The sequence below is a fragment of the Phoxinus phoxinus genome (genome assembly GCF_949152265.1).
Source record: "Phoxinus phoxinus genome assembly, chromosome: 2".
NCBI classification, from domain to species: domain Eukaryota; kingdom Metazoa; phylum Chordata; class Actinopteri; order Cypriniformes; family Leuciscidae; genus Phoxinus; species Phoxinus phoxinus.
In genome coordinates this window covers 16,263,523-16,289,172 of record NC_136877.1, presented here as the reverse complement: position 1 = coordinate 16,289,172, position 25,650 = coordinate 16,263,523, and positions in this window count along the sequence as shown.

Here is a 25,650-nt window from a genome sequence, read left to right as displayed (position 1 = left end):
TCTGGCTGATGTACTACTAACTGAAAGAGTCTATAATCATTAATAGAGAGTTCAAGATCAATCACGCTTCAGTCAGAAATATGTTCAATATGTCAAATCTGAAATACTGCATAGCAATGTCAATGAGTATGTATAGAAAGTTCAAAATCGAGGACTGTTTTACCAGAAATATTTTCAGTTATGGACTCCTGTCTGGCTAATATAACATCGCAAGAAGTCAATCTGTATATATTATAGTAAGTTAAAGTTCAAGAACTCTTAGGTCTGAAATATGTTCATCAGTTCAAAAAGGGGCCTCTGTATAACCGATTTAACCTCAGAATGAGTCTATAAGTTTATCTCGCTTAAAACCTTTTGAGGAACCTTTGACCAGAAATAAATTCAATAGGTCAGATATGGACTTCTATATGCCTTATGGAGCATCAGGAGGAGTCTATATATAAAGTTCAAGATTGAGGACTCTTTGGCCAGAAATATATTCCTTGGGTCAAATATGGACTTCTTTATGGCTGACATAACCTTAAAAGGAGTCAACGAGTATGTATAGAAAGTTCAAGTTCAAGATCTCTTGGCCAATAATATTTTCAGTAGGTCGATTCTGGTATGGAAAGTTCAAGTTCATGGACTCTTGGACCAGAAATATATTCCTTGGGACAAATATGGACTTCTTTATTAACCTCAAAAGGAGTCAACGAGTATGTATAGAAAGTTCAAGTTCATAGACTCTTATGCCAGAAATATGTTCAGTAGTTCAAAAAGGGGCCTCTGTATTACTGATTTAACATCAGAATAAGTCTATGAGTTTATATCGCTTAAAACCTTTTGAGGACCCATTGACCACAAATAAGTTCAATAGGTCAGATTTGGACTTTTAAAGGGCTTATGAAGCATCAGAAGGAGTCTATTAGTAGAAAGTTCAAGATCGAGGACTCTTTGGCCAGTAATATTTTCAGTAGGATGATTCTGGTATGGAAAGTTCAAGTTCATGGACTCTTGGACCAGAAATATGTTCAACAGTGAAATATGGACAATTGTCTGGCTGATGTACTACTACCTGAAAGAGTCGATAATCATTAATAGAGAGTTCAAGATCAATCACGCTTCAGTCAGAAATATGTTCAATAAGTCAAATCTGAAATACTGCATGGCTGAAGAAACATCAGAATCTAGAGTCTATGAGTGTGTTTTGATTGTTCAAGATCGAGGACTCTTTTGCCAGAAAAATGTTCAGTAGGTAATTTATGGGCTGCTGTGTGGCTGATGAATCATCATAAGGAGTCTATGAGCATGTATAAAAAGTTCAAAATCGAGAACTGTTGTACCAGAAATATTTTCAGCGGGTCAATTATAGCCTGTCTTGCTACTATAACATCACAAGAAGTCAATCTGGATGTATGGAAGTTAAAGTTCAAGAACTCTTAAGTCAGAAATATGTTAATCTGTTCAAAAAGGGACCTCTGTAGTACCGATTTAACATCAAATTGATCGCAAGTTTATATCGCTTAAAACCTTTTGAGGACCCTTTGACTAGAAATAAGTTCAATAGGTCAGATATGAACTTCTATACGGCTTATGGAGCATCAGGAGGAGTCTATATAGAAAGTTCAAGATTCAATTCAATTTTGGACTTCTTTATTGCTGACATAACCTTAAAAGGAGTCAACGAGTATGTATAGAAAATTCAAGTTCAAGATCTCTTTGGCCAGTAATATTTTCAGTAGGTCGATTCTGGTATGGAAAGTTAAAGTTCATGGACTCTTGGACCAGAAATATGTTCAATAGTGAAATGTGGACAATTGTCTGGCTGATGTACTACTACCTGAAAGAGTCTATAATCATTAATAGAGAGTTCAAGATCAATCACGCTTCAGTCAGAAATATATTCAGTATGTCAAATCTGAAATACTGCATGGCAATGTCAATGAGGATGTATAGAAAGTTCAAAATCAAGGACTGTTTTACCAGAAATATTTTCAGTTATGGACTCCTGTCTGGCTAATATAACATCGCAAGAAGTCAATCTGTATATATTATAGTAAGTTAAAGTTCATAAACTCTTAGGCCAGAAATATGTTCAGTAGTTCAAAAAGGGGCCTCTGTATTACTGATTTAACATCAGAATAAGTCTATGAGTTTATATCGCTTAAAACCTTTTGAGGACCCATTGACCACAAATAAGTTCAATAGGTCAGATTTGGACTTTTAAAGGGCTTATGAAGCATCAGAAGGAGTCTATAAGTAGAAAGTTCAAGATCAAGGACTCTTGGACCAGAAATATGTTCAACAGTGAAATATAGACAATTGTGTGGCTAATGTACTACTACCTGAAAAAGTCTATAATCATTAATAGAGAGTTCAAGATCAATCACGCTTCAGTCAGAAATATGTTCAATAAGTCAAATCTGAAATACTGCATGGCTGAAGAAACATCAGATTCTAGATTCTATGAGTGTGTTTTGATTGTTCAAGATCGAGGACTCTTTTGCCAGAAAAATTTTCAGTAGGTAATTTATGGGCTGCTGTGTGGCTGATGAATCATCATAAGGAGTCTATGAGCATGTATAAAAAGTTCAAAATCGAGGACTGTTTTACCAGAAATATTTTCAGCGGGTCAATTATCGCCTGTCTGGCTACTATAACATCGCAAGAAGTCAATCTGTATATATGGAAGTTAAAGTTCAAGAACTCTTAAGTCAGAAATATGTTCATCTGTTCAAAAAGGGACCTCTGTAGTACCAATTTAACATCAGAATGATCGCAAGTTTATATCGCTTAAAACCTTTTGAGGACCCTTTGACCAGAAATAAGTTCAATATGGACTTCTATACGGCTTATGGAGCATCAGGAGGAGTCTATATAGAAAGTTCAAGATTGAGGACTCTTTGGCCAGAAATATATTCCTTGGGTCAAATATGGACTTCTTTATGGCTGACGTAACCTCAAAAGGAGTCAACGAGTATGTATAGAAAGTTCAAGTTCAAGAACTCATAGGCCAGAAATATGTTCAGTAGTTTAAAAAGGGGCCTCTGTATTACTGATTTAACATCAGAATAAGTCTATGAGTTTATATCGCTTAAAACCTTTTGAGGACCCATTGACCAGATGTACTACTACCTGAAAAAGTATATAATCATTAATAGAGAGTTCAAGATCAATCACGCTTCTATAAGTTCAATAGGTCAGATTTGGACTTTTAAAGGGCTTATGAAGCATCAGAAGGAGTCTATAAGTAGAAAGTTCAAGATCGAGGACTCTTTGGCCAGTAATATTTTCAGTAGGTCGATTCTGGTATGGAAAGTTCAAGTTCATGGACTCTTGGACCAGAAATATGTTCAATAGTGAAATATGGACAATTGTCTGGCTGATGTACTACTACCTGAAAAAGTCTATAATCATTAATAGAGAGTTCAAGATCAATCACGCTTCAGTCAGAAATATGTTCAATATGTCAAATCTGAAATACTGCATTGCACTGTCAATGAGTATGTATAGAAAGTTCAAGTTCATAGACTCTTAGGCCAGAAATTCAAGGTGTCTTGAAATATGTTCAAAATATAACATTTGAACTACTGTATGGCTGAAGATACATCGGAAGCAGTCAATGAGCATGTACAGAAAGTTCAAGATCATGGTCTCTTTGACCAGAATATGTTCAGTTGGTCAAATATGGACTTTTGTATGGCTAATGTATTATCAAGAGGAGTCCATATGCATTGAAAGTTAATGTTCAAAGACTCTTTGGACAAAAATATGTTGAGTAGTTCAGATATGGACTATGGACTTCTAAATGGCTTATGAAGCATCAGAAGGAGTCAGAACTCTTTTTCCAGTAATTAGTAGGTCAAAAATTTGTCAACTTTCTGCCTGATTTAATATTGAGAGAAGTCAGTTAGTAAGTTAATATTCAAGGTTTGTGGCCAGAAATATGTTCAGTTGGTAAAACATTTATAGCTGATATAACATCCGAACGAGTCAACAAGAATATTTAGAAAGTTCAAGTTCGAATACTCTTTGGCCAGAAATATGTTGAGTAGGTAAAAAATGGACCTCTGTATGCTTGATTTAACATCAGAAGTAGTCTGTGAGTGTATATATTTTAAAACCTTTTGAGGACCCATTGACCAGAAATATGTCAGATAAGGAATTCGAAATGGCTTATGAACCATCAGAAGGAGTCTATGAGTGTGTTTAGAAAGTTCAAGATCGAGAAATCTTTTTCCAGTAATATGTTCAGTAGTTGAAATATGGACTTCTCTGTGGCTGATTTAACATCAGAAGGAGTCTAAAAGTTTATAATAGTAAAAACATTTTGAGGACTGTTTGGCCAAAATAGTGTTCAATAGGTCAAATATGGACTGTATTTGAGTATATTTGAGTAAGTTAATATTCATGGTCTCTTGGCAGAAACATGTTTAGTAGGTCAAAAATTGAGTTTTGTATGGGTAATGTAACATCAGTAGGATTCTATAGCCTATGTCCTTCTGAGGTTTAAAACCAGGGTCCTCTGTCCAAAGAACTCTTTGGACAGAAATATGTTCAGTAGGTCAAAGAGGGACCTCTGTATACCTGCTATGACACATATAACTATACAACAACAACTAACTTATTCATTTTTGCATTGACGGGAAATTGCATTAGCTTCTGCGTTACAAATAACATACCTCATGTGCAAGGAAAAGATAACACGATCTAATAATGATGCGTTCAATAATAATGTATTGTTATATCTAACTATATAATTTAGATCTTTTATGCAATGGAATGTTACTCCAAAAATGGTATCTCTTCAATGCACAATCGGAACGAGTTAGTTACTGTATGTATGCAATGCACTCATAGCTTATATGTTAATCTCTTTAATGGACATGGGAATGTTTTTTGTCAATGCACAAAGTTAGATTGTTTGTGCAATGCAATTCAACAACATATGTTGTCTCTTTAATGCACATGGGAATGAGTTAGTTCTGGTATGCAATGAGTGGATTGTATTTTATTTTTCAATGCACAAAGTTAGATCGTTTGTGCAATGCAACAACAGATGTTAATTTCTTTAATTCAAGTGCATAGCTTATATTTTTCAATGCACAATTTTAGATCGTTTATTGCAACGCAAAGACACATATGTCATCTCCTTAATGCACATGGGAATGAGTTAGTTCTGGTATGCAATGAAACAAGTGCATAGCTTATATGTTATTTTTCAATGCGCAAAGTTAGATCGTTTGTACAATTGCAATGCAACAAACATATGTTATCCTTTAATGCACATGGGAATGAGTTAGTTCTGGTATGCAATGCAATGCAATGCTATGCAATGCAATGCAAGTGCATAGCTTATATTTTTCAATGCACAATTTTAGATCGTTCATTGCAATGCAAAAACACATATGTCATCTCTTTAATGCACATGGGAATGAGTTAGTTCTGGTATGCAATGCATTGCAACGCAAGTGCATAGCTTATATTTTTCAATGCACAATTTTAGATCGTTTATTGCAATGCAAAAACACATATGTCATCTCTTTAATGCACATAGGAATTAGTTAGTTCTGGTATGCAATTACAATATGTTATTTTTCAATGCACAAAGTTTGATTGTTTGTGCAATTGAAATGCAACAAACATATGTCATCTCTTTAATGCACACGGGAATGAGTTAGTTCTGGTATGCAATGCAATGCAATGCAATAAAATGCAATGCAATGCAATGCAATGCAATGCAATGCAATAAAATGCAATGCAATGCAATGCAATGCAATAAAATGCAATGCAATAAAATGCAATGCAATGCAATGCAATGCAATGCAATGCAATAAAATGCAATGCAATGCAATAAAATGCAATGCAATGCAATAAAATGCAATGCAATGCAATGCAATGCAATAAAATGCAATGCAATGCAATGCAATGCAATGAAATGCAATGAAATGCAAGTGCATAACTTATATTTTTCAATTCACAATTTTAGATCGTTTATTGCAATGCAAAAACACATATGTCATCTCTTTAATGCACATGGGAATGAGTTAGTTCTGGTATGCAATGCTATGCAATGCAATAAAATGCAATGCAATGCAATGCAATGCAATGCAATGCAATGCAATGCAATGCTATGCAATAAAATGCAATGCAATGCAATAAAATGCAATGCAATGCAATGCAATGCAATAAAATGCAATGCAATGCAATGCAATGCAATGCAATGCAATAAAATGCAATGCAATGCAAGTGCATAACTTATATTTTTCAATTCACAATTTTAGATCGTTTATTGCAATGCAAAAACACATATGTCATCTCTTTAATGCACATGGGAATGAGTTAGTTCTGGTATGCAATGCTATGCAATGCTATGCAATGCAATGCAATGCAATGCAATGCAATGCAATGCAATGCAATGCAATGCAATGCAATGCAATGCAATGCAATGCAATAAAATGCAATGCAATGCAATGCAAGTGCATAGCTTATATTTTTCAATGCACAATTTTAGATCGTTCATTGCAATGCAAAAACACATATGTCATCTCTTTAATGCAAATGGGAATGAGTTAGTTCTGGTATGCAATGCATTGCAATGCAAGTCCATAGCTTATATTTTTCAATGCACAATTTTAGATCGTTTATTGCAATGCAACAAACATATTCCATCTCTTTAATGCACACGGGAATGAGTTAGTTCTGGTATGCAATGCAATGCAATGCAATAAAATGCAATGCAATGCAATGCAATGCAATGCAATGCAATGCAATAAAATGCAATGCAATGCAATTCAATAAAATGCAATGCAATGCAATAAAATGCAATGCAATGCAATAAAATGCAATGCAATGCAATGCAATAAAATGCAATGCAATGCAATGCAATGCAATGCAATAAAATGCAATGCAATAAAATGCAATGCAATGCAATGCAATGCAATGAAATGCAAGCGCATAACTTATATTTTTCAATTTACAATTTTAGATCGTTTATTGCAATGCAAAAACACATATGTCATCTCTTTAATGCACATGGGAATGAGTTAGTTCTGGTATGCAATGCTATGCAATGCAATAAAATGCAATGCTATGCAATGCAATAAAATGCAATGCAATGCAATGCAATGCAATGCAATGCAATGCAATGCAATGCAATAAAATGCAATGCAATGCAATGCAATAAAATGCAAGTGCATAACTTATATTTTTCAATTCGCAATTTTAGATCGTTTAATGCAAAAACACATATGTCATCTCTTTAATGCACATGGGAATGAGTTAGTTCTGGTATGCAATGCAATGCAATGCAATAAAATGCAATGCAATGCAATGCAATGCAATGCAATGCAATAAAATGCAATGCAATGCAATGCAATGCAATAAAATGCAGTGCAATGCAATAAAATGCAATGCAATGCAATAAAATGCAATGCAATGCAATGCAATAAAATGCAATGCAATGCAATGCAATGCAATGCAATGCAATGCAATGCAATGCAATGCAATGCAATAAAATGCAATGCAATGCAATGCAAGTGCATAACTTATATTTTTCAATTCACAATTTTAGATCGTTTATTGCAATGCAAAAACACATATGTCATCTCTTTAATGCACATGGGAATGAGTTAGTTCTGGTATGCAATGCTATGCAATGCTATGCAATGCAATGCTATGCAATGCAATGCAATGCAATGCAATGCAATGCAATGCAATGCAATGCTATGCAATGCTATGCAATGCTATGCAATGCTATGCAATGCAATGCAATGCAATGTTGCATTGCAATGCAATGCAATGCAATGCAATGCAATGCAATGCAATGCAATGCAATAACATGCAATGCAATGCAATGCAATAAAATGCAATGCAATAAAATGCAATGCAATAAAATGCAATGCAATGCAATGCAATGCAATAAAATGCAATGCAATGCAATGCAATGCAATGCAATGCAATGCAATGCAATGCAATGAAATGCAAGTGCATAACTTATATTTTTCAATTCACAATTTTAGATCGTTTATTGCAATGCAAAAACACATATGTCATCTCTTTAATGCACATGGGAATGAGTTAGTTCTGGTATGCAATGCTATGCAATGCAATAAAATGCAATGCTATGCAATGCAATAAAATGCAATGCAATGCAATGCAATGCAATGCAATAAAATGCAATGCAATGCAATGCAATGCAATAAAATACAAGTGCATAACTTATATTTTTCAATTCACAATTTTAGATCGTTTATTGCAATGCAAAAACACATATGTCATCTCTTTAATGCACATGGGAATGAGTTAGTTCTGGTATGCAATGCTATGCATTGTGTATGATGTTCATCTTTCTATGTTCTTTGTTTCATGGTCATCTTTGTGTATTATTTTTGTTGTATGTCATTAGTGTCTTTTAAGCCTTTTTGGGCTGGGCATGTAAGTGCAAGACACTTTAATAAAAAAATAAAAAAATAAAATAAAATAAAATAAAACTATGCAATGCAATAAAATGCAATGCTATGCAATGCAATAAAATGCAATGCAATGCAATGCAATGCAATGCAATGCAATGCAATGCAATGCAATAAAATGCAAGTGCATAACTTATATTTTTCAATTCACAATTTTAGATCGTTTATTGCAATGCAAAAACACATATGTCATCTCTTTAATGCACATGGGAATGAGTTAGTTCTGGTATGCAATGCTATGCAATGCTATGCAATGCTATGCAATGCTATGCAATGCTATGCAATGCAATGCTATGCAATGCAATGCAATGCAATGCAATGCAATGCAATGCAATGCAATGCAATGCAATGCAATGCAATGCAATGCTATGCAATAAAATGCAATGCAATGCAATGCAATAAAATGCAATGCAATGCAATGCAATGCAATGCAATAAAATGCAATGCAATGCAATGCAATAAAATGCAATGCAATGCAATGCAATGCAATAAAATGCAATGCAATGCAAGTGCATAACTTATATTTTTCAATTCACAATTTTAGATCGTTTATTGCAATGCAAAAACACATATGTCATCTCTTTAATGCACATGGGAATGAGTTAGTTCTGGTATGCAATGCTATGCAATGCAATGCTATGCAAGTGCATAGCTTATATTTTTCAATGCACAATTTTAGATTGTTTATTGCAATGCAAAAACACAAATGTAATCTCTTTAATGCACATGGGAATGAGTTAGTTCTGATATGCAATGCAATGCAATAAAATGCAATGCAATGCAATGCAATACAATTGAAGTGCATAGCATATTTTTCAATGCACAATTTTAGATCATTTATTGCAATGCAAAACCACATATGTCATCTCTTTAATGCACATGGGAATGAGTTAGTTCTGGTATGCAATGAAACAAGTGCATAGTTAATATGATATCTTTCAATACACAAAATTAGATCGTTTGTGCAATTGCAATGCAACAAACATATGTTATCCTTTAATGTACATGGGAATGAGTTAGTTCTCCTATGCAATGCAACAACATATGTTATCTCTTTAATGCACATGGGATTGAGTTAGTTCTGGTATGCAATGCAATGCAAGTGCGTAGCTTATATTTTTAAATGCACAATTTTAGATCGTTTATTGCAATGCAAATGCAACAAACATATGTTATCCTTTAATGCACATGGGAACGAGTTAGTTCTGGTATGCAATGCAATGCAATGCAATGCAATAAAATGCAATGCAATGCAATGCAAGTGCATAGCTTATATTTTTCAATGCACAATTTTAGATCGTTTATTGCAATGCAAAAACACAAATGTCATCTCTTTAATGCACATGGGAATGAGTTAGTTCTGGTATGCAATGCAATGCAATAAAATGCAATGCAATGCAATAATATGCAATGCAATGCAATGCAATGCAATACAATGCAAGTGCATAGCATATTTTTCAATGCACAATTTTAGATCATTTATTGCAATGCAAAAACACATATGTCATCTCTTTAATGCACATGGGAATGAGTTATTTCTGGTATGCAATGAAACAAGTGCATAGTTAATATGATATCTTTCAATACACAAAATTAGATCGTTTGTGCAATTGCAATGCAACAAACATATGTTATCTCTTTAATGCACATGGGAATGAGTTAGTTCTCCTATGCAATGAAACAAGTGCATAGCTTATATGTTATTTTTCAATGCACAAAGTTAGATCGTTTGTGCAATTGCAATTGCAATTGCAATTGCAATTGCAATGCAACAAACATATGTTATCCTTTAATGCACATGGGAACGTGTTAGTTCTGGTATGCAATGCAACAACATATGTTATCTCTTTAATGCACATGGTAATGAGTTAGTTCTGGTATGCAATGAAACAAGTGCATAGCTTTATATGTTATTTTTCAATGCACAAAGTTAGATCGTTTGTGCAATTGAAATGCAACAAACATATGTTATCCTTTAATGCACATGGGAACGAGTTAGATCTGTGCAATGCAACAAAATATGTTATCTCTTTAATGCACATGGGAATGAGTTAGTTCTGGTATGCAATGCAATGCAATGCTATGCAAAACAATGCAATGCAATGCAATGCAATGCAATGCAATGCAATGCAATGCAATGCAATAAAATGCAATGATATGCAATGCAATGCAAGTGCATAGCTTACATTTTTCAATGCACAATTTTAGATCGTTTATTGCAATGCAAAAACACATATGTCATCTCTTTAATGCACATGGGAATGAGTTAGTTCTGATGCAATGCAATGCAATAAAATGCAATGCAAGTGCATAGCTTATATTTTTCAATGCACAATTTTAGATCGTTTATTGCAATGCAAAAACACAAATGTCATCTCTTTAATGCACATGGGAATGAGTTAGTTCTGGTATGCAATGCAATGCAATGCAATAAAATGCAATGCAATGCAATACAATGCAAGTGCATAGCATATTTTTCAATGCACAATTTTAGATCATTTATTGCAATGCAAAACCACATATGTCATCTCTTTAATGCACATGGGAATGAGTTAGTTCTGGTATGCAATGAAACAAGTGCATAGTTAATATGATATCTTTCAATACACAAAATTAGATTGTTTGTGCAATTGCAATGCAACAAACATATGTTATCCATTAATGTACATGGGAATGAGTTAGTTCTCCTATGCAATGCAACAACATATGTTATCTCTTTAATGCACATGGGATTGAGTTAGTTCTGGTATGCAATGCAATGCCAGTGCATAGCTTATATTTTTAAATGCACAATTTTAGATTGTTTATTGCAATGCAAATGCAACAAACATGTTATCCTTTAATGCACATGGGAACGAGTTAGTTCTGGTATGCAATGCAATGCAATAAAATGCAATGCAATGCAATGCAATACAATGCAATGCAATGCAATGCAATGCAAGTGCATAGCTTATATTTTTCAATGCACAATTTTAGATCGTTTATTGCAATGCAAAAACACATGTCATCTCTTTAATGCACATGGGAATGAGTTAGTTCTGGTATGCAATGCAATGCAATAAAATGCAATGCAATGCAAGTCCACAGCTTATATTTTTCAATGCACAATTTTAGATTGTTAATTGCAATGCAAATACACATATGTAATCTCTTGAATGCACATGGGAATGAGTTAGTTCTGGTATGCAATGAAACAAGTGCATAACATATGTTATTTTTCAATGCACAAAGTTAGATCGTTTGTGCAATTGCAATGCAACAAACATATGTTATCCTTTAATGCACATGTGAATGAGTTAGTTCTGGTATGCAATGCAACAAATGGATAGCTTGTATGTAATTTTTTAATGCACAAAGTTAGATCGTTTGTGCAATGCAATGCAACAACACATGTTATCTATTTAATGAACATGGGAATGAGTTAGTTCTGGTATGCAATGCAATGCAACAAGTTTATAGCGTATAAGTAATTTTTCAAGGCACAACGTTAGATCGTCTGTGAAATGCAATGCAACAGCGTACAGTTTATCTCCTCAGAGCACAACGCAATGAGTATGTTATCTCTTTAATGCACATGGGAATGAGTTAGTTTGGTATGCAAGGCAATGCAACAAGTGCAAAGCTTATACGTCAGCCATACAGATGTCCATATTTGACCCAAGGAAAATCTTTCTTGCCAAAGAGTCCTCGATAGACTCCTTTTAATGTTAAATCAGCCATGCAGAAGTCCATATTTGACCTACTGGACATATTGCTGGAAAAAGCCTCCTCAATCTTGAACCTTCTCTACATACTCATAGACTACTACTACTTATTTCTGGTCAAAGTTTCTACAAAAGTTCTTAAACTAAATAAACGAATAGACTCTTTCTGATGTTAAATCAGCTTTACAGAGCTTCCTTTATGAACTGCTGAAAATTTTGTTGACCAAAGTGTCTTTGAACTTTCTCCACAATATAACTTTCTATACATGTTGACTCCTTTTGATGTTCAATCTTGAACATTAGCCATACAATAGTCCATATTTGACCTACTGAACATATTTCTGACCAGAGACCTTGAACATTAACTTACTATGAATACTTCTCGTACTATAAAGACTTCTCGTGATGTTTTACCAGCCAGGCAGTAGTCCATATTTGATCGATTGAACATATGTTTGGCCAAAGACTCCTCAAAATGTTTTTTACTATTGTCCATATTTGACATTCTGAATTTTTTTCTGGCCAAAGGTACTCGATCTTGGACTATCTATACATACTCATAGACTCCTTCTGATGCTTCATAAGCCATTTAGATGTCAATATCTGAACTATTGAACTTATTTCTGCTCAAAGGGTTCTCAAAAGTTTATAAACTATATAAAGTTATAGACTCATTCTGATGATAAATCATCAGGTCCCCTTTTTGACCTAATGAACATCTGGCCAAAGAGTTCTTGAACATTATCTTGCTATACATACAGATTGACTTCTTGTTATGTTATATTAACCAGCCAGTAGTCCATATTTGACCCAAGGAAAATATTTCTGGTAAAACAGTCCTCAATCTTGGACTTTCTATACATATTCATAGACTCCTTCTGATGCTTCATAAGCCATATAGATGTCAATATCTGACCTATCGAATTTATTTCTGGTCAAAGGGTCCTAAAGAGGTTTTAAACTAAATAAACTTATAGACTCCTTCTGATGATAAATCAGCTATACAGTGGTCCCTTTTTGACATAATGAACATATTTCTGGCCAAAGAGTTCTTGAACATTATCTTACTATACATACAGATTGACTTTTTGCGATGTTATATTAACCATCCAGTAGTCCATTTTTGACCTACTCAACTTATTTCTGGCCCTAGAGTACTCAATTATTGAAATTTGTATATACATTCTTGCAGACTCCTTTTGATGTTACATCCGCCATACAAAAGTAATTTTTTTACCAACTTAACATATTTCTTGCCAGAGTCCTTGAACATTATCTCACTATACATACAGACTGACTTCTCGTAATGTTATATCAGGCAGAGAGTAGTCCCAAATTTGACCGATTGAAACATTTTTAGTCCAAAGAATTTTCTTTACTATTATAAACTTATCAACTCCTTCTAATGTTACATTTTTAACATTAACTTTCTATACTTATAGACTCCTTTTGACCTGCTGAACACATTTCTGGCCAAAGATTAACTTACCATAAATTCAGATCAGCCAGACGCCAGTCAAAATTTTAACTACTAAAAATATTTCTGGCCAAGGAGTACTCGAAACTTTAACTTTCTACACATACTTGTTGACTCCTGATGTAAAGCCATACTGAAGTTCATATTTGACCCAACGAACATTTTTCTGGCCAATGAATCCTCGATCTCAAACTTTCTATACAAGACCCCTTTTGATGCTTTATAAGCCATATAGATGTTCTTATTGAAGTCCATATCTGACTGATTAAACATATTTCTGGTCAAAGGGTCCTCAAATGCTTTTAAATTATATACGCTTTGAGACTCCTTCTGATGATAAATCAGGCAGACAGAATTCCATATTTGACCTACTGCAGATTTGACCTAATTTGATATTACTGAGATTTTTATTGTGTTTACAGGGGCAATGCACATTAATAAACATAAATGTAAATGTGCCAGAATTAGCCTAAAAGGCTATTTTACATCTGTAGACCCTTGACAGAATGTTAAGAAAAAGTCACCCTAAAAACAGAGACAAAACATCACACATATACACATCATATGACCATATATACATATACACATAAATACACACATATATACGCATATACATATATCAGCCTGAAAAATTTAATATTTGGCCTACTTAACATTTTTCTGGCCAAAGAATACTCGAAACTTGAAATTTCTATACATACTCATTGACTTCTTCTTATGTTATATCAGCCATACAGAAGTCCACTGTTGGCCCAAAGAACATATTTCTGGCCAGAGTTCTCAATCTTGAACTTTCTCAATCTGAACTTTCATAGACTCTTTCTGATTCGTCATAAGCCATATAGGTGTCCATATCTGGCGAATTGAAAATGTTTTTGGCAAAAAGGGTCCTCACAAGTTAGCTAACTGAATACTGATAGACTTATTCTGATGATAAATCACTTAAATCACTATGTGACCCTCTGAATGTATTTTTAGCCAAAGAACCATAGAACATTAACTTCATATACATATTGATTCAAGAGTCAAAATTTGACCTCTGTATGGCTGATTTATTATCAGAAGGAGTCTATGATTTTACATAGTTTAAAAACGTTTAAGGAACCTTTGACCAGAAATAATAATAGGCCATTTATGGACATATATATGGCTTATGAAAAATCAGAAGGAGACTATGAGTATGTATAGAAAGTTCAAGATTGAGGACACTTTGGCCAGAAAAATGTTCCTTGGGTCAATTATGGACTTCTGTATAGCTGACCTAACATCAGATGGAGTCACAGAGTATGTATAAAAAAGGTCAAGTTTCGAGTACTCTTTGGCAAGAAACATTTTCAGTAGGTCAAATATGAATATGTAGTAAGTTAATGTTCAAAAAATCTTAGGCCAGAAATATGTCCAGTAGTTCAAAAAGGGGCCTCTGTCTGGCTGATTTAACATCAGAAGGAGTCTATGAGTTTAAATAGTTTAAAACCATTTGAGGACCCATTGACCAGAAATGACTCTTTGGCCAGTAATATTGTCAGTAGGTCGATTCTGGTATGGAAAGGACAAGTTCATGGACTCTTGGACCAGAAATATGTTCAATAGTGAAATATGGACAATTGTCTGGCTGATGTACTACTAACTGAAAGAGTCTATAATCATTAATAGAGAGTTCAAGATCAATCACGCTTCAGTCAGAAATATGTTCAATATGTCAAATCTGAAATACTGCATAGCAATGTCAATGAGTATGTATAGAAAGTTCAAAATCGAGGACTGTTTTACCAGAAATATTTTCAGTTATGGACTCCTGTCTGGCTAATATAACATCGCAAGAAGTCAATCTGTATATATTATAGTAAGTTAAAGTTCAAGAACTCTTAGGTCTGAAATATGTTCATCAGTTCAAAAAGGGGCCTCTGTATAACCGATTTAACCTCAGAATGAGTCTATAAGTTTATCTCGCTTAAAACCTTTTGAGGAACCTTTGACCAGAAATAAATTCAATAGGTCAGATATGGACTTCTATATGCCTTATGGAGCATCAGGAGGAGTCTATATATAAAGTTCAAGATTGAGGACTCTTTGGCCAAAAATATATTCCTTGGGTCAAATATGGACTTCTTTATGGCTGACATAACCTTAAAAGGAGTCAACGAGTATGTATAGAAAGTTCAAGTTCAAGATCTCTTGGCCAATAATATTTTCAGTAGGTCGATTCTGGTATGGAAAGTTCAAGTTCATGGACTCTTGGACCAGAAATATATTCCTTGGGTCAAATATGGACTTCTTTATTAACCTCAAAAGGAGTCAACGAGTATGTATAGAAAGTTCAAGTTCATAGACTCTTATGCCAGAAATATGTTCAGTAGTTCAAAAAGGGGCCTCTGTATTACTGATTTAACATCAGAATAAGTCTATGAGTTTATATCGCTTAAAACCTTTTGAGGACCCATTGACCACAAATAAGTTCAATAGGTCAGATTGGGACTTTTAAAGGGCTTATGAAGCATCAGAAGGAGTCTATAAGTAGAAAGTTCAAGATCGAGGACTCTTTGGCCTAAATATTTTCAGTAGGTCGATTCTGGTATGGAAAGTTCAAGTACATGGACTCTTGGACCAGAAATATGTTCAATAGTGAAATATGGACAATTGTCTGGCTGATGTACTACTACCTGAAAGAGTCTATAATCATTAATAGAGAGTTCAAGATCAATCACGCTTCAGTCAGAAATATGTTCAATAAGTGAAATCTGAAATAATGCATGGCTGAAGAAACATCAGATTCTAGAGTCTATGAGTGTGTTTTGATTGTTCAAGATAGAGGACTCTTTTGCTAGAAAAATGTTCAGTAGATAATTTATGGGCTGCTGTGTGGCTGATGAATCATCATAAGGAGTCTATGAGCATGTATAAAAAGTTCAAAATCGAGGACTGTTTTACCAGAAATTTTTTCAGCGGGTAAATTATAGCCTGTCTGGCTACTATAACATCGCAAGAAGTCAATCTGTATATATGGAAGTTAAAGTTCAAGAACTCTTAAGTCAGAAATATGTTCATCTGTTCAAAAAGGGACCTCTGTATTACCGATTTAACATCAGAATGATCGCAAGCTTATATCGCTTAAAACCTTTTGAGGACGCTTTGATCAGATGTACTACTACCTGAAAAAGTCTATAATCATTAATAGAGAGTTCAAGATCAATCACGCTTCTATAAGTTCAATAGGTCAGATTTGGACTTTTAAAGTGCTTATGAAGCATCAGAAGGAGTCTATAAGTAGAAAGTTCAAGATCGAGGACTCTTTGGCCAGTAATATTTTCAGTAGGTCGATTCTGGTATGGAAAGTTCAAGTTCATGGACTCTTGGACCAGAAATATGTTCAATAGTTAAATATGGACAATTGTCTGGCCGATGTACTACTACCTGAAAGAGTCTATAATCATTAATAGAGAGTTTAAGATCAATCACGCTTCAGTCAGAAATATGTACAATAAGTCAAATCTGAAATACTGCATGGCTGAAGAAACATCAGAATCTAGAGTCTATGAGTGTGTTTTGATTGTTCAAGATCGAGGACTCTTTTGCCAGAAAAAATGTTCAGTAGGTAATTTAAGGGCTGCTGTGTGGCTGATGAATCATCATAAGGAGTCTATGAGCATGTATAAAAAGTTCAAAATCGAGAACTGTTTTACCAGAAATATTTTCAGCGGGTCAATTATAGCCTGTCTTGCTACTATAACATCGCAAGAAGTCAATCTGGATATATGGAAGTTAAAGTTCAAGAACTCTTAAGTCAGAAATATGTTCATCTGTTCAAAAAGGGACCTCTGTAGTACCGATTTAACATCAAATTGATCGCAAGTTTATATCGCTTAAAACCTTTTGAGGACCCTTTGACCAGAAATAAGTTCAATAGGTCAGATATGAACTTCTATACGGCTTATGGAGCATCAGGAGGAGTCTATATAGAAAGTTCAAGATTGAGGACTCTTTGGCCAGAAATATATTCCTTGGGTCAATTATGGACTTCTTTATGGGTGACATAACCTTAAAAGGAGTCAACGAGTATGTATAGAAAGTTCAAGTTCAAGATCTCTTTGGCCAATAATATTTTCAGTAGGTCGATTCTGGTATGGAAAGTTCAAGTTCATGGACTCTTGGACCAGAAATATATTCCTTGGGTCAAATATGGACTTCTTTATGGCTGACATAACCTCAAAAGGAGTCAACGAGTATGTATAGAAAGTTCAAGTTCATAGACTCTTATGCCAGAAATATGTTCAGTCGTTCAAAAAGGGGCCTCTGTATTACTGATTTAACATCAGAATAAGTCTATGAGTTTATATCGCTTAAAACCTTTTGAGGACCCATTGACCACAAATAAGTTCAATAGGTCAGATTTGGACTTTTAAAGGGCTTATGAAGCATCAGAAGGAGTCTATAAGTGAAAAGTTCAAGATCGAGGACTCTTTGGCCAGTAATATTTTCAGTAGGTCGATTCTGGTATGGAAAGTTCAAGTTCATGGACTCTTGGACAAGAAATATGTTCAATAGTGAAATATGGACAATTGTCTGGCTGATGTACTACTACCTGAAAGAGTCTATAATCATTAATAGAGAGTTCAAGATCAATCACGCTTCAGTCAGAAATATGTTCAATAAGTCAAATCTGAAATACTGCATGGCTGAAGAAACATCAGATTCTAGAGTCTATGAGTGTGTTTTGATTGTTCAAGATCGAGGACTCTTTTGCTAGAAAAATGTTCAGTAGATAATTTATGGGCTGCTGTGTGGCTGATGAATCATCATAAGGAGTCTATGAGCATGTATAAAAAGTTCAAAATCGAGGACTGTTTTACCAGAAATTTTTTCAGCGGGTAAATTATAGCCTGCCTGGCTACTATAACATCGCAAGAAGTCAATCTGTATATATGGAAGTTAAAGTTCAAGAACTCTTAAGTCAGAAATATGTTCATCTGTTCAAAAAGGGACCTCTGTATTACCGATTTAACATCAGAATGATCGCAAGCTTATATCGCTTAAAACCTTTTGAGGACCCTTTGATCAGAAATAAGTTCAATATGGACTTCTATACGGCTTATGGAGCATCAGGAGGAGTCTATATAGAAAAATCAAGATTGAGGACTCTTTGGCCAGAAATATATTCCTTGGGTCAATTATGGACTTCTTTATGGCTAACATAACCTCAAAAGGAGTCAACAAGTATGTATAGAAAGTTCAAGAACTCTTAGGCCAGAAATATGTTCAGTAGTTAGAAAAGGGGCCTCTTTATTACTGATTTCACATCAGAATAAGTCTATGAGTTTATATCGCTTAAAACCTTTTGAGGACCCATTGACCACAAATAAGTTCAATAGGTCAGATTTGGAATTTTAAAGGGCTTATGAAGCATCAGAAGGAGTCTATAAGTAGAAAGTTCAAGATCGAGGACTCTTTGGCCAGTAATATTTTCAGTAGGTCGATTCTGGTATGGAAAGGTCAAGTTCATGGACTCTTGGACCAGAAATATGTTCAATAATGAAATATGGACAATTGTCTGGCTGATGTACTACTACCTGAAAGAGTCTATAATCATTAATAGAGAGTTCAAGATCAATCACGCTTCAGTCAGAAATATGTTCAATATGTCAAATCTGAAATATTGCATGGCAATGTCAATGAGTATGTATAGAAAGTTCAAAATCGAGGACTGTTTTACCAGAAATATTTTCAGTTATGGACTCCTCTCTGGCTAATATAACATCGCAAGAAGTCAATCAGTATATATTATAGTAAGTTAAAGTTCAAGAACTCTTAGATCAGAAATATGTTCATCAGTTCAAAAAGGGGCCTCTGTATAACCGATTTAACATCAGAATTAGTCTATAAGTTTATTTCGCTTCAAACCTTTAGAGGACCCTTTGACCAGAAATATGTTCAATAGGTCAGATATGGACTTCTATATGGCTTATGGAACATCAGGAGGAGTCTATATATAAAGTTCAAGATTGAGGACTCTTTGGCCAGAAATACATCCCTTGGGTCAAATATGGACTTCTTTATGGCTGACATTACCTCACAAGGAGTCAACGAGAATGTATAGAAAGTTCAAGTTCAAGAACTATTAGGCCAGAAATATGTTTATCAGTTCAAAAAGGGGCCTCTGTATAACCGATTTAACATCAGAATGAGTCTATAAGTTTATCTCGCTTAAAACCTTTTGAGGACCCTTTGACCAGAAATAAGTTCAATAGGTCAGATATGAACTTCTATACGGCTTATGGAACATCAGGAGGAGTCTATATATAAAGTTCAAGATTGAGGACCCTTTGGCCAGAAATATATTCCTTGGGTCAAATATGGACTTCTTTATCTGACATAACCTCAAAAGGAGTCAACGAGTATGTATAGAAAGTTCAAGTTCATAAACTCTTAGGCCAGAAATATGTTCAGTAGTTCAAAAAGGGGCCTCTGTATTACTGATTTAACATCAGAATAAGTCTATGAGTTTATATCGCTTAAAACCTTTTGAGGACCCATTGACCAGAAATAAGTTCAATAGGTCAGATTTGGACTTTTAAAGGGATTATGAAGCATCAGAAGGAGTCTATGGGCCCTATCTTGCACCCAGCGCAATTGACTTTGAACACTGACGCATGTATCATTCCTATTTTGCACCCGCGCACAGCGGACTTTTCCCTCCACAGACGCACGTCGGTAAATTAGGGAATGAACTTGCGCTCGCGGGGGCGGTTCAGCGCAAAGAGAAGGCGTGTTCCGGCGCAAAACTTCAATGGTGCTATTTTCCAGTTTTAGAAAGCAATTGCGCCATTGACCAAGAAAAAAACAGTCTAAAGACAGTGGCGCGTTGCGCGTTAGTGATGTGGTATTTTAAGGGCGCGTGCTTGGCCATAATGTTAACGCGCATCCACTTTGATTCTCTAATATAAACAGATGCAGCAGTTTTCATTTTTGCAAATCATACATTATTACAAGGAAAAATATTAATACACGAGGGAAATCATTGGTATGTCTGTGAAGATGTGAAAAAGATCTATCTAGATAAAAAAAAACAAAAAAATCTAGATTAGGCTACACATTTACCCAAATTATACGCCTGTTTAACCTAATTTGTGTGGGTTTCTTCCATCATCCCCAATGTCACTTCTCTGTGTTTTACGGCCCTGACGAGAACGTCGGTTTCCTCGGCTGTGAACCGCTCCTGCGTGCGCCTGGCAAATCCGCCGTTATAATAGCAATTTGCCATGGAACAAGCGCGCCTGCTCTTAAAGGGAATGTGAGAGGACGCTCTGATTGGTTTATTTCACGTTACGCCCAAACCACACCTATGAATAATGAAGCTACTTCAGACCAACCCCTTTTAGATTTGCGTCGGGCGCAAGAGTCATTTATCCGCCGGGAAAATAGCAACAGCGCCGGGATCCGCCCACAAAGTTACTTGCGCTTTGCACTTTGACACTTGCGTTTCAGATCGTTAAAATAGGGCCCAAAAAGTAGAAAGTTCAAGATCAAGGACTCTTTGGCCAGTAATATTTTCAGTAGGTCGATTCTGGTATGGAAAGTTAAAGTTCATGGACTCTTGGACCAGAAATATGTTCAATAGTGAAATATGGACAATTGTCTGGCTGATGTACTACTACCTGAAAGAGTCTATAATCATTAATAGAGAGTTCAAGATCAATCTTGTCTTTATTTCTTCTTTATTCTTATTTCTTCTTATTTCAGTCAGAAATATGTTCAGTATGTCAAATCTGAAATACTGCATGGCAATGTCAATGAGTATGTATAGAAAGTTTAAAATCGAGGACTGTTTTACCAGAAATATTTTCAGTTATGGACTCCTGTCTGGCTAATATAACATCGCAAGAAGTCAATCTGTATATATTATAGTAAGTTAAAGTTCAAGAACTCTTAGGTCAGAAATATGTTCATCAGTTCAAAAAGGGGCCTCTGTATAACCGATTTAACATCAGAATGAGTCTATAAGTTTATCTCGCTTAAAACCTTTTGAGGACCCTTTGACCAGAAATAAGTTCAATAGGTCAGATATGAACTTCTATACGGCTTATGGAGCATCAGGAGGAGTCTATATAGAAAGTTCAAGATTGAGGACTCTTTGGCCAGAAATATATTCCTTGGGTCAATTTTGGACTTCTTTATTGCTGACATAACCTTAAAAGGAGTCAACGAGTATGTATAGAAAGTTCAAGTTCAAGATCTCTTTGGCCAGTAATATTTTCAGTAGGTCGATTCTGGTATGGAAAGTTAAAGTTCATGGACTCTTGGACCAGAAATATGTTCAATAGTGAAATGTGGACAATTGTCTGGCTGATGTACTACTACCTGAAAGAGTCTATAATCATTAATAGAGAGTTCAAGATCAATCACGCTTCAGTCAGAAATATATTCAGTATGTCAAATCTGAAATACTGCATGGCAATGTCAATGAGGATGTATAGAAAGTTCAAAATCAAGGACTGTTTTACCAGAAATATTTTCAGTTATGGACTCCTGTCTGGCTAATATAACATCGCAAGAAGTCAATCTGTATATATTATAGTAAGTTAAAGTTCATAAACTCTTAGGCCAGAAATATGTTCAGTAGTTCAAAAAGGGGCCTCTGTATTACTGATTTAACATCAGAATAAGTCTATGAGTTTATATCGCTTAAAACCTTTTGAGGACCCATTGACCAGAAATAAGTTCAATAGGTCAGATTTGGACTTTTATAGGGCTTATGAAGCATCAGAAGGAGTCTATAAGTAGAAAGTTCAAGATCAAGGACTCCTTTGGCCAGTAATATTTTCAGAAGGTCGATTCTGGTATGGAAAGTACAAGTTAATGGACTCTTGGACCAGAAATATGTTCAATAGTGAAATATGGACAATTGTCTGGCTAATGTACTACTACCTGAAAAAGTCTATAATCATTAATAGAGAGTTCAAGATCAATCACGCTTCAGTCAGAAATATGTTCAATAAGTCAAATCTGAAATACTGCATGGCTGAAGAAACATCAGATTCTAGATTCTATGAGTGTGTTTTGATTGTTCAAGATCGAGGACTCTTTTGCCAGAAAAATGTTCAGTAGGTAATTTATGGGCTGCTGTGTGGCTGATGAATCATCATAAGGAGTCTATGAGCATGTATAAAAAGTTCAAAATCGAGGACTGTTTTACCAGAAATATTTTCAGCGGGTCAATTATCGCCTGTCTGGCTACTATAACATCGCAAGAAGTTAATCTGTATATATGGAAGTTAAAGTTCAAGAACTCTTAAGTCAGAAATATGTTCATCTGTTCAAAAAGGGACCTCTGTAGTACCAATTTAACATCAGAATGATCGCAAGTTTATATCGCTTAAAACCTTTTGAGGACCCTTTGACCAGAAATAAGTTCAATATGGACTTCTATACGGCTTATGGAGCATCAGGAGGAGTCTATATAGAAAGTTCAAGATTGAGGACTCTTTGGCCAGAAATATATTCCTTGGGTCAATTTTGGACTTCTTTATTGCTGACATAACCTTAAAAGGAGTCAACGAGTATGTATAGAAAGTTCAAGATCTCTTTGGCCAGTAATATTTTCAGTAGGTCGATTCTGGTATGGAAAGTTAAAGTTCATGGACTCTTGGACCAGAAATATGTTCAATAGTGAAATGTGGACAATTGTCTGGCTGATGTACTACTACCTGAAAGAGTCTATAATCATTAATAGAGAGTTCAAGATCAATCACGCTTCAGTCAGAAATATATTCAGTATGTCAAATCTGAAATACTGCATGGCAATGTCAATGAGGATGTATAGAAAGTTCAAAATCAAGGACTGTTTTACCAGAAATATTTTCAGTTATGGACTCCTGTCTGGCTAATATAACATCGCAAGAAGTCAATCTGTATATATTATAGTAAGTTAAAGTTCATAAACTCTTAGGCCAGAAATATGTTCAGTAGTTCAAAAAGGGGCCTCTGTATTACTGATTTAACATCAGAATAAGTCTATGAGTTTATATCGCTTAAAACCTTTTGAGGACCCATTGACCAGAAATAAGTTCAATAGGTCAGATTTGGACTTTTATAGGGCTTATGAAGCATCAGAAGGAGTCTATAAGTAGAAAGTTCAAGATCAAGGACTCCTTTGGCCAGTAATATTTTCAGAAGGTCGATTCTGGTATGGAAAGTACAAGTTAATGGACTCTTGGACCAGAAATATGTTCAATAGTGAAATATGGACAATTGTCTGGCTAATGTACTACTACCTGAAAAAGTCTATAATCATTAATAGAGAGTTCAAGATCAATCACGCTTCAGTCAGAAATATGTTCAATAAGTCAAATCTGAAATACTGCATGGCTGAAGAAACATCAGATTCTAGATTCTATGAGTGTGTTTTGATTGTTCAAGATCGAGGACTCTTTTGCCAGAAAAATTTTCAGTAGGTAATTTATGGGCTGCTGTGTGGCTGATGAATCATCATAAGGAGTCTATGAGCATGTATAAAAAGTTCAAAATCGAGGACTGTTTTACCAGAAATATTTTCAGCGGGTCAATTATCGCCTGTCTGGCTACTATAACATCGCAAGAAGTCAATCTGTATATATGGAAGTTAAAGTTCAAGAACTCTTAAGTCAGAAATATGTTCATCTGTTCAAAAAGGGACCTCTGTAGTACCAATTTAACATCAGAATGATCGCAAGTTTATATCGCTTAAAACCTTTTGAGGACCCTTTGACCAGAAATAAGTTCAATATGGACTTCTATACGGCTTATGGAGCATCAGGAGGAGTCTATATAGAAAGTTCAAGATTGAGGACTCTTTGGCCAGAAATATATTCCTTGGGTCAATTATGGACTTCTTTATGGCTGACATAACCTTAAAAGGAGTCAACGAGTATGTATAGAAAGTTCAAGTTCAAGATCTCTTTGGCCAGTAATATTTTCAGTAGGTCGATTCTGGTATGGAAAGTTAAAGTTCATGGACTCTTGGACCAGAAATATGTTCAATAGTGAAATATTGACAATTGTCTGGCTGATGTACTACTACCTGAAAAAGTCTATAATCATTAATAGAGAGTTCAAGATCAATGACGCTTCAGTCAGAAATATGTTCAATAAGTCAAATCTGAAATACTGCATGGCTGAAGAAACATCAGATTCTAGAGTCTATGAGTGTGTTTTGATTGTTCAAGATCGAGGACTCTTTTGCCAGAAAAATTTTCAGTAGGTAATTTATGGGCTGCTGTGTGGCTGATGAATCATCATAAGGAGTCTATGAGCATGTATAAAAAGTTCAAAATCGAGGACTGTTTTACCAGAAATTTTTTCAGCGGGTAAATTATAGCCTGTCTGGCTACTATAACATCGCAAGAAGTCAATCTGTATATATGGAAGTTAAAGTTCAAGAACTCTTAAGTCAGAAATATGTTCATCTGTTCAAAAAGGGACCTCTGTAGTACCAATTTAACATCAGAATGATCGCAAGTTTATATCGCTTAAAACCTTTTGAGGACCCTTTGACCAGAAATAAGTTCAATATGGACTTCTATACGGCTTATGGAGCATCAGGAGGAGTCTATATAGAAAGTTCAATATTGAGGACTCTATGGCCAGAAATATATTCCTAGGGTCAAATATGGACGTCTTTATGGCTGACGTAACCTCAAAAGGAGTCAACGAGTATGTATAGAAAGTTCAAGTTCAAGAACGCTTAGGTCAGAAATATGTTCAGTAGTTTAAAAAGGGGCCTCTGTATTACTGATTAAACATCAGAATAAGTCTATGAGTTTATATCGCTTAAAACCTTTTGAGGACCCATTGACCAGATGTACTACTACCTGAAAAAGTCTATAATCATTAATAGAGAGTTCAAGATCAATCACGCTTCTATAAGTTCAATAGGTCAGATTTGGACTTTTAAAGTGCTTATGAAGCATCAGAAGGAGTCTATAAGTAGAAAGTTCAAGATCGAGGACTCTTTGGCCAGTAATATTTTCAGTAGGTCGATTCTGGTATG